The 10,118-nt window shown below is 30.9% G+C and overlaps 1 long non-coding RNA gene across 1 annotated transcript in view; it reads left to right on the top strand.

Moving 5' to 3' along the window:
- Positions 1-10,118, top strand: part of LOC127788377 (uncharacterized) — a 48,257-nt gene that overhangs the window by 24,067 nt on the left and 14,072 nt on the right. Inside the window, exon 7 of the long non-coding RNA XR_008020343.1 lies at positions 8,646-9,573. This is a non-coding gene — a long non-coding RNA (uncharacterized LOC127788377). The remainder of the gene's footprint in view (positions 1-8,645; positions 9,574-10,118) is intronic.

Genomic DNA, 10,118 nt, shown 5'->3' with positions numbered 1-10,118 from the left:
TGTTTTTAGATATCTTGATTTCGGAGCACTCCCTCCAATCCATTCGGTTACTCATAATTGTACCGAAAATCAAGTTAAACCCCTAATCTTTTGAATATTTCAATTACACTTCCAAATAAAACTACACTTAAAACCATATGAAATTATCTTCATTCCACCATTGAAAATTGACAAAAAAAAAAAGAAATTTCTTTTTTCGACCAAAGTCGGGAAAAATGAAGAAATTACGCTTACGTCCTATTGTTCGATTTGATCGCTAGTACTTTTGTTTCAACATTAAACAATCAAAAGGTTGTTCTAATAACTAAATTAAAGTGTATTTTGAGTTCAATTGACTTTTTGTGAACGAATTACGACGATTCGTCTTTTCGGCCTGATTTTTAGCTGCACAAAAAACTGTTTCCGATCAGATTTTTTTCGATGTCATAATAATCGTATCGAAATTCTGGTTCGTTTCATATAATTGTTTTTAGATATCTTGATTTCGGAGCACTCCCTCCAATCCATTCGGTTACTCATAATTGTACCGAAAATCAAGTTAAACCCCTAATCTTTTGAATATTTCAATTACACTTCCAAATAAAACTACACTTAAAACCATATGAAATTATCTTCATTCCACCATTGAAAATTGACAAAAAAAAAAAGAAATTTCTTTTTTCGACCAAAGTCGGGAAAAATGAAGAAATTACGCTTACGTCCTATTGTTCGATTTGATCGCTAGTACTTTTGTTTCAACATTAAACAACCAAAAGGTTGTTCTAATAACTAAATTAAAGTGTATTTTGAGTTCAATTGACTTTTTGTGAACGAATTACGACGATTCGTCTTTTCGGCCTGATTTTTAGCTGCACAAAAAACTGTTTCCGATCAGATTTTTTTCGATGTCATAATAATCGTATCGAAATTCTGGTTCGTTTCATATAATTGTTTTTAGATATCTTGATTTCGGAGCACTCCCTCCAATCCATTCGGTTACTCATAATTGTACCGAAAATCAAGTTAAACCCCTAATCTTTTGAATATTTCAATTACACTTCCAAATAAAACTACACTTAAAACCATATGAAATTATCTTCATTCCACCATTGAAAATTGACAAAAAAAAAAAGAAATTTCTTTTTTCGACCAAAGTCGGGAAAAATGAAGAAATTACGCTTACGTCCTATTGTTCGATTTGATCGCTAGTACTTTTGTTTCAACATTAAACAATCAAAAGGTTGTTCTAATAACTAAATTAAAGTGTATTTTGAGTTCAATTGACTTTTTGTGAACGAATTACGACGATTCGTCTTTTCGGCCTGATTTTTAGCTGCACAAAAAACTGTTTCCGATCAGATTTTTTTCGATGTCATAATAATCGTATCGAAATTCTGGTTCGTTTCATATAATTGTTTTTAGATATCTTGATTTCGGAGCACTCCCTCCAATCCATTCGGTTACTCATAATTGTACCGAAAATCAAGTTAAACCCCTAATCTTTTGAATATTTCAATTACACTTCCAAATAAAACTACACTTAAAACCATATGAAATTATCTTCATTCCACCATTGAAAATTGACAAAAAAAAAAAGAAATTTCTTTTTTCGACCAAAGTCGGGAAAAATGAAGAAATTACGCTTACGTCCTATTGTTCGATTTGATCGCTAGTACTTTTGTTTCAACATTAAACAACCAAAAGGTTGTTCTAATAACTAAATTAAAGTGTATTTTGAGTTCAATTGACTTTTTGTGAACGAATTACGACGATTCGTCTTTTCGGCCTGATTTTTAGCTGCACAAAAAACTGTTTCCGATCAGATTTTTTTCGATGTCATAATAATCGTATCGAAATTCTGGTTCGTTTCATATAATTGTTTTTAGATATCTTGATTTCGGAGCACTCCCTCCAATCCATTCGGTTACTCATAATTGTACCGAAAATCAAGTTAAACCCCTAATCTTTTGAATATTTCAATTACACTTCCAAATAAAACTACACTTAAAACCATATGAAATTATCTTCATTCCACCATTGAAAATTGACAAAAAAAAAAAGAAATTTCTTTTTTCGACCAAAGTCGGGAAAAATGAAGAAATTACGCTTACGTCCTATTGTTCGATTTGATCGCTAGTACTTTTGTTTCAACATTAAACAACCAAAAGGTTGTTCTAATAACTAAATTAAAGTGTATTTTGAGTTCAATTGACTTTTTGTGAACGAATTACGACGATTCGTCTTTTCGGCCTGATTTTTAGCTGCACAAAAAACTGTTTCCGATCAGATTTTTTTCGATGTCATAATAATCGTATCGAAATTCTGGTTCGTTTCATATAATTGTTTTTAGATATCTTGATTTCGGAGCACTCCCTCCAATCCATTCGGTTACTCATAATTGTACCGAAAATCAAGTTAAACCCCTAATCTTTTGAATATTTCAATTACACTTCCAAATAAAACTACACTTAAAACCATATGAAATTATCTTCATTCCACCATTGAAAATTGACAAAAAAAAAAAGAAATTTCTTTTTTCGACCAAAGTCGGGAAAAATGAAGAAATTACGCTTACGTCCTATTGTTCGATTTGATCGCTAGTACTTTTGTTTCAACATTAAACAACCAAAAGGTTGTTCTAATAACTAAATTAAAGTGTATTTTGAGTTCAATTGACTTTTTGTGAACGAATTACGACGATTCGTCTTTTCGGCCTGATTTTTAGCTGCACAAAAAACTGTTTCCGATCAGATTTTTTTCGATGTCATAATAATCGTATCGAAATTCTGGTTCGTTTCATATAATTGTTTTTAGATATCTTGATTTCGGAGCACTCCCTCCAATCCATTCGGTTACTCATAATTGTACCGAAAATCAAGTTAAACCCCTAATCTTTTGAATATTTCAATTACACTTCCAAATAAAACTACACTTAAAACCATATGAAATTATCTTCATTCCACCATTGAAAATTGACAAAAAAAAAAAGAAATTTCTTTTTTCGACCAAAGTCGGGAAAAATGAAGAAATTACGCTTACGTCCTATTGTTCGATTTGATCGCTAGTACTTTTGTTTCAACATTAAACAATCAAAAGGTTGTTCTAATAACTAAATTAAAGTGTATTTTGAGTTCAATTGACTTTTTGTGAACGAATTACGACGATTCGTCTTTTCGGCCTGATTTTTAGCTGCACAAAAAACTGTTTCCGATCAGATTTTTTTCGATGTCATAATAATCGTATCGAAATTCTGGTTCGTTTCATATAATTGTTTTTAGATATCTTGATTTCGGAGCACTCCCTCCAATCCATTCGGTTACTCATAATTGTACCGAAAATCAAGTTAAACCCCTAATCTTTTGAATATTTCAATTACACTTCCAAATAAAACTACACTTAAAACCATATGAAATTATCTTCATTCCACCATTGAAAATTGACAAAAAAAAAAAGAAATTTCTTTTTTCGACCAAAGTCGGGAAAAATGAAGAAATTACGCTTACGTCCTATTGTTCGATTTGATCGCTAGTACTTTTGTTTCAACATTAAACAATCAAAAGGTTGTTCTAATAACTAAATTAAAGTGTATTTTGAGTTCAATTGACTTTTTGTGAACGAATTACGACGATTCGTCTTTTCGGCCTGATTTTTAGCTGCACAAAAAACTGTTTCCGATCAGATTTTTTTCGATGTCATAATAATCGTATCGAAATTCTGGTTCGTTTCATATAATTGTTTTTAGATATCTTGATTTCGGAGCACTCCCTCCAATCCATTCGGTTACTCATAATTGTACCGAAAATCAAGTTAAACCCCTAATCTTTTGAATATTTCAATTACACTTCCAAATAAAACTACACTTAAAACCATATGAAATTATCTTCATTCCACCATTGAAAATTGACAAAAAAAAAAAGAAATTTCTTTTTTCGACCAAAGTCGGGAAAAATGAAGAAATTACGCTTACGTCCTATTGTTCGATTTGATCGCTAGTACTTTTGTTTCAACATTAAACAATCAAAAGGTTGTTCTAATAACTAAATTAAAGTGTATTTTGAGTTCAATTGACTTTTTGTGAACGAATTACGACGATTCGTCTTTTCGGCCTGATTTTTAGCTGCACAAAAAACTGTTTCCGATCAGATTTTTTTCGATGTCATAATAATCGTATCGAAATTCTGGTTCGTTTCATATAATTGTTTTTAGATATCTTGATTTCGGAGCACTCCCTCCAATCCATTCGGTTACTCATAATTGTACCGAAAATCAAGTTAAACCCCTAATCTTTTGAATATTTCAATTACACTTCCAAATAAAACTACACTTAAAACCATATGAAATTATCTTCATTCCACCATTGAAAATTGACAAAAAAAAAAAAGAAATTTCTTTTTTCGACCAAAGTCGGGAAAAATGAAGAAATTACGCTTACGTCCTATTGTTCGATTTGATCGCTAGTACTTTTGTTTCAACATTAAACAACCAAAAGGTTGTTCTAATAACTAAATTAAAGTGTATTTTGAGTTCAATTGACTTTTTGTGAACGAATTACGACGATTCGTCTTTTCGGCCTGATTTTTAGCTGCACAAAAAACTGTTTCCGATCAGATTTTTTTCGATGTCATAATAATCGTATCGAAATTCTGGTTCGTTTCATATAATTGTTTTTAGATATCTTGATTTCGGAGCACTCCCTCCAATCCATTCGGTTACTCATAATTGTACCGAAAATCAAGTTAAACCCCTAATCTTTTGAATATTTCAATTACACTTCCAAATAAAACTACACTTAAAACCATATGAAATTATCTTCATTCCACCATTGAAAATTGACAAAAAAAAAAAGAAATTTCTTTTTTCGACCAAAGTCGGGAAAAATGAAGAAATTACGCTTACGTCCTATTGTTCGATTTGATCGCTAGTACTTTTGTTTCAACATTAAACAATCAAAAGGTTGTTCTAATAACTAAATTAAAGTGTATTTTGAGTTCAATTGACTTTTTGTGAACGAATTACGACGATTCGTCTTTTCGGCCTGATTTTTAGCTGCACAAAAAACTGTTTCCGATCAGATTTTTTTCGATGTCATAATAATCGTATCGAAATTCTGGTTCGTTTCATATAATTGTTTTTAGATATCTTGATTTCGGAGCACTCCCTCCAATCCATTCGGTTACTCATAATTGTACCGAAAATCAAGTTAAACCCCTAATCTTTTGAATATTTCAATTACACTTCCAAATAAAACTACACTTAAAACCATATGAAATTATCTTCATTCCACCATTGAAAATTGACAAAAAAAAAAAGAAATTTCTTTTTTCGACCAAAGTCGGGAAAAATGAAGAAATTACGCTTACGTCCTATTGTTCGATTTGATCGCTAGTACTTTTGTTTCAACATTAAACAACCAAAAGGTTGTTCTAATAACTAAATTAAAGTGTATTTTGAGTTCAATTGACTTTTTGTGAACGAATTACGACGATTCGTCTTTTCGGCCTGATTTTTAGCTGCACAAAAAACTGTTTCCGATCAGATTTTTTTCGATGTCATAATAATCGTATCGAAATTCTGGTTCGTTTCATATAATTGTTTTTAGATATCTTGATTTCGGAGCACTCCCTCCAATCCATTCGGTTACTCATAATTGTACCGAAAATCAAGTTAAACCCCTAATCTTTTGAATATTTCAATTACACTTCCAAATAAAACTACACTTAAAACCATATGAAATTATCTTCATTCCACCATTGAAAATTGACAAAAAAAAAAAGAAATTTCTTTTTTCGACCAAAGTCGGGAAAAATGAAGAAATTACGCTTACGTCCTATTGTTCGATTTGATCGCTAGTACTTTTGTTTCAACATTAAACAACCAAAAGGTTGTTCTAATAACTAAATTAAAGTGTATTTTGAGTTCAATTGACTTTTTGTGAACGAATTACGACGATTCGTGTTTTCGGCCTGATTTTTAGCTGCACAAAAAACTGTTTCCGATCAGATTTTTTTCGATGTCATAATAATCGTATCGAAATTCTGGTTCGTTTCATATAATTGTTTTTAGATATCTTGATTTCGGAGCACTCCCTCCAATCCATTCGGTTACTCATAATTGTACCGAAAATCAAGTTAAACCCCTAATCTTTTGAATATTTCAATTACACTTCCAAATAAAACTACACTTAAAAGCATATGAAATTATCTTCATTCCACCATTGAAAATTGACAAAAAAAAAAAGAAATTTCTTTTTTCGACCAAAGTCGGGAAAAATGAAGAAATTACGCTTACGTCCTATTGTTCGATTTGATCGCTAGTACTTTTGTTTCAACATTAAACAACCAAAAGGTTGTTCTAATAACTAAATTAAAGTGTATTTTGAGTTCAATTGACTTTTTGTGAACGAATTACGACGATTCGTCTTTTCGGCCTGATTTTTAGCTGCACAAAAAACTGTTTCCGATCAGATTTTTTTCGATGTCATAATAATCGTATCGAAATTCTGGTTCGTTTCATATAATTGTTTTTAGATATCTTGATTTCGGAGCACTCCCTCCAATCCATTCGGTTACTCATAATTGTACCGAAAATCAAGTTAAACCCCTAATCTTTTGAATATTTCAATTACACTTCCAAATAAAACTACACTTAAAACCATATGAAATTATCTTCATTCCACCATTGAAAATTGACAAAAAAAAAAAGAAATTTCTTTTTTCGACCAAAGTCGGGAAAAATGAAGAAATTACGCTTACGTCCTATTGTTCGATTTGATCGCTAGTACTTTTGTTTCAACATTAAACAATCAAAAGGTTGTTCTAATAACTAAATTAAAGTGTATTTTGAGTTCAATTGACTTTTTGTGAACGAATTACGACGATTCGTCTTTTCGGCCTGATTTTTAGCTGCACAAAAAACTGTTTCCGATCAGATTTTTTTCGATGTCATAATAATCGTATCGAAATTCTGGTTCGTTTCATATAATTGTTTTTAGATATCTTGATTTCGGAGCACTCCCTCCAATCCATTCGGTTACTCATAATTGTACCGAAAATCAAGTTAAACCCCTAATCTTTTGAATATTTCAATTACACTTCCAAATAAAACTACACTTAAAACCATATGAAATTATCTTCATTCCACCATTGAAAATTGACAAAAAAAAAAAGAAATTTCTTTTTTCGACCAAAGTCGGGAAAAATGAAGAAATTACGCTTACGTCCTATTGTTCGATTTGATCGCTAGTACTTTTGTTTCAACATTAAACAACCAAAAGGTTGTTCTAATAACTAAATTAAAGTGTATTTTGAGTTCAATTGACTTTTTGTGAACGAATTACGACGATTCGTGTTTTCGGCCTGATTTTTAGCTGCACAAAAAACTGTTTCCGATCAGATTTTTTTCGATGTCATAATAATCGTATCGAAATTCTGGTTCGTTTCATATAATTGTTTTTAGATATCTTGATTTCGGAGCACTCCCTCCAATCCATTCGGTTACTCATAATTGTACCGAAAATCAAGTTAAACCCCTAATCTTTTGAATATTTCAATTACACTTCCAAATAAAACTACACTTAAAACCATATGAAATTATCTTCATTCCACCATTGAAAATTGACAAAAAAAAAAAAGAAATTTCTTTTTTCGACCAAAGTCGGGAAAAATGAAGAAATTACGCTTACGTCCTATTGTTCGATTTGATCGCTAGTACTTTTGTTTCAACATTAAACAATCAAAAGGTTGTTCTAATAACTAAATTAAAGTGTATTTTGAGTTCAATTGACTTTTTGTGAACGAATTACGACGATTCGTCTTTTCGGCCTGATTTTTAGCTGCACAAAAAACTGTTTCCGATCAGATTTTTTTCGATGTCATAATAATCGTATCGAAATTCTGGTTCGTTTCATATAATTGTTTTTAGATATCTTGATTTCGGAGCACTCCCTCCAATCCATTCGGTTACTCATAATTGTACCGAAAATCAAGTTAAACCCCTAATCTTTTGAATATTTCAATTACACTTCCAAATAAAACTACACTTAAAACCATATGAAATTATCTTCATTCCACCATTGAAAATTGACAAAAAAAAAAAGAAATTTCTTTTTTCGACCAAAGTCGGGAAAAATGAAGAAATTACGCTTACGTCCTATTGTTCGATTTGATCGCTAGTACTTTTGTTTCAACATTAAACAATCAAAAGGTTGTTCTAATAACTAAATTAAAGTGTATTTTGAGTTCAATTGACTTTTTGTGAACGAATTACGACGATTCGTCTTTTCGGCCTGATTTTTAGCTGCACAAAAAACTGTTTCCGATCAGATTTTTTTCGATGTCATAATAATCGTATCGAAATTCTGGTTCGTTTCATATAATTGTTTTTAGATATCTTGATTTCGGAGCACTCCCTCCAATCCATTCGGTTACTCATAATTGTACCGAAAATCAAGTTAAACCCCTAATCTTTTGAATATTTCAATTACACTTCCAAATAAAACTACACTTAAAACCATATGAAATTATCTTCATTCCACCATTGAAAATTGACAAAAAAAAAAAGAAATTTCTTTTTTCGACCAAAGTCGGGAAAAATGAAGAAATTACGCTTACGTCCTATTGTTCGATTTGATCGCTAGTACTTTTGTTTCAACATTAAACAACCAAAAGGTTGTTCTAATAACTAAATTAAAGTGTATTTTGAGTTCAATTGACTTTTTGTGAACGAATTACGACGATTCGTGTTTTCGGCCTGATTTTTAGCTGCACAAAAAACTGTTTCCGATCAGATTTTTTTCGATGTCATAATAATCGTATCGAAATTCTGGTTCGTTTCATATAATTGTTTTTAGATATCTTGATTTCGGAGCACTCCCTCCAATCCATTCGGTTACTCATAATTGTACCGAAAATCAAGTTAAACCCCTAATCTTTTGAATATTTCAATTACACTTCCAAATAAAACTACACTTAAAACCATATGAAATTATCTTCATTCCACCATTGAAAATTGACAAAAAAAAAAAGAAATTTCTTTTTTCGACCAAAGTCGGGAAAAATGAAGAAATTACGCTTACGTCCTATTGTTCGATTTGATCGCTAGTACTTTTGTTTCAACATTAAACAATCAAAAGGTTGTTCTAATAACTAAATTAAAGTGTATTTTGAGTTCAATTGACTTTTTGTGAACGAATTACGACGATTCGTCTTTTCGGCCTGATTTTTAGCTGCACAAAAAACTGTTTCCGATCAGATTTTTTTCGATGTCATAATAATCGTATCGAAATTCTGGTTCGTTTCATATAATTGTTTTTAGATATCTTGATTTCGGAGCACTCCCTCCAATCCATTCGGTTACTCATAATTGTACCGAAAATCAAGTTAAACCCCTAATCTTTTGAATATTTCAATTACACTTCCAAATAAAACTACACTTAAAACCATATGAAATTATCTTCATTCCACCATTGAAAATTGACAAAAAAAAAAAGAAATTTCTTTTTTCGACCAAAGTCGGGAAAAATGAAGAAATTACGCTTACGTCCTATTGTTCGATTTGATCGCTAGTACTTTTGTTTCAACATTAAACAACCAAAAGGTTGTTCTAATAACTAAATTAAAGTGTATTTTGAGTTCAATTGACTTTTTGTGAACGAATTACGACGATTCGTCTTTTCGGCCTGATTTTTAGCTGCACAAAAAACTGTTTCCGATCAGATTTTTTTCGATGTCATAATAATCGTATCGAAATTCTGGTTCGTTTCATATAATTGTTTTTAGATATCTTGATTTCGGAGCACTCCCTCCAATCCATTCGGTTACTCATAATTGTACCGAAAATCAAGTTAAACCCCTAATCTTTTGAATATTTCAATTACACTTCCAAATAAAACTACACTTAAAACCATATGAAATTATCTTCATTCCACCATTGAAAATTGACAAAAAAAAAAGAAATTTCTTTTTTCGACCAAAGTCGGGAAAAATGAAGAAATTACGCTTACGTCCTATTGTTCGATTTGATCGCTAGTACTTTTGTTTCAACATTAAACAATCAAAAGGTTGTTCTAATAACTAAATTAAAGTGTATTTTGAGTTCAATTGACTTTTTGTGAACGAATTACGACGATTCGTCTTTTCGGC

This window comes from Diospyros lotus, chromosome 13, assembly GCF_014633365.1.
Source record: "Diospyros lotus cultivar Yz01 chromosome 13, ASM1463336v1, whole genome shotgun sequence".
NCBI lineage: Eukaryota > Viridiplantae > Streptophyta > Magnoliopsida > Ericales > Ebenaceae > Diospyros > Diospyros lotus.
This window is presented reverse-complemented; position numbering and strand designations above follow the sequence as displayed.